Here is a 1633-nt window from a genome sequence, read left to right on the forward strand (position 1 = left end):
GGAAATATTACTTTTATGGGTCTTTAATTTAAAAAAAATGAAAAAAGAGAGATTTAAAGCTTTTCTTTAAGAAACACTGGATTCAGTTCTAAACATCACATTTTGACAGAAGCAACTTTTGTTTTTATTCTTTCTTTTTATAGACCCACTGGAACCTGTTTTGTATGGTTGAGATTGCCTACTAAAATATATTATGTGATTTCAGTCATGCTATGGAAATATAACTTAAATATTTCCTCATGTACAAAAAGAAAAAAAAATATTTATCTTAATTTTATTGCCTTTTTTGTGTTTCATTAAAAAAAGAAGAATTCTTACAAAATAAAAGCATGTCAGTTGTTTCTTTCCCCACTCCACGCCCTCCCTCCACCTTACTGTTGGCTGTGAGCTCGTTGAATACCTCCCAGTGATCATCAATGCCGATCATTTGTCTGCTGTAAGAAAATGGACCGCAGAAGAAAGCAAGAATGAGGAGGCGAGTAGGTGGGGGAACACGAGAGGAGGAAGCAATTTGAAACTATAGCTGTAGCCGATAGAGGAGGAAGAATGGGGAGAGAAAGGGCAACTGTATCTTAGGGTGTTTCATGAGAGACGACGGGATAAAGTCTCTGCAGACTCTACAGGTGGGTCAGGTATTCAGAATAATAAAAAAACAGAACAGGATCATTAAGAGAACAAAGGGAGGATATCAGATTTCAGCTGGCAAAGATTTCAAATCTGCACTCTGTGCATTTTTGTGCTAGCACACAGCTCATGTGAGAGTCTATAAACCACTATAAATAAATTATGTCAGTGCATTCCTGCACTGCATGGGTTTTCTGCTGTGTGTGTGTGTATTACCCAAGAACAGTTGAGATTATATCCCCCCTGCAGGCTGTGGACTGCCTGGGCCAAAGTTTGCAAATTTGCTGGTGCTTTATTCAAGACTTCCTGCAACATATTCACACCTTTTGTATCGCATTGAGCCTTTTGTTATGCCGCTCACGGCAAACTTCTACTTTACCTTTGACCTCAAATTACAATCCAGTTGCCTTGTGGCCCCTTGCATTGCCTTGAACATCGGTCATAAACTTTTTCTACTCTGAGCTGTGGTTTGTTTTTTTGTTTTTTTTTAAATGGCAGCCCCTCCTTCACAGTTTTTTCCATTTTAAAACTCGGGCCAGCGTCTGTTTTGCTTGTCAATACATAACAACTTTACTCATGGTCCTTGGCCATACATACACACATTCAAATAGGGGCCAGTGGTATGTGTGCATATTTGCGTTTCTTTTGTCTTTTGCATTTAGCTGTTTCGGCAGTTTGACTTGTTATTACAAAGATATGAAACAGTACTCCCACCACACACACACACATGCTCCCTTTCTGCTTACTGTTGGTCTTTTACATCCTCCTCATCGGCCACTCAATCAACCGACGCCTTCAAAACACACACACGTTAAGTGCAGTCTTTGACTCCTTATCAGCAGGTTTGCACTGGGCTTATCTGGTTGACATTGTTAAACTACTTTACCCAGAATGCTGCAGGAGATAGGGCCACAATGGGAGGCTCGGGTGCCCTTTGGGTTAATGAGAGAGGGCTTTCACGTTGTTAGAGCAAACATGCTGAAAGCTGATTTGTGTGTGTGTGTGTGTG

This window comes from Pundamilia nyererei, unplaced genomic scaffold, assembly GCF_000239375.1.
Source record: "Pundamilia nyererei isolate P.nyererei 1_Seehausen unplaced genomic scaffold, PunNye1.0 scaffold00005, whole genome shotgun sequence".
In the NCBI taxonomy this organism is placed as follows: Eukaryota; Metazoa; Chordata; class Actinopteri; order Cichliformes; family Cichlidae; genus Pundamilia; species Pundamilia nyererei.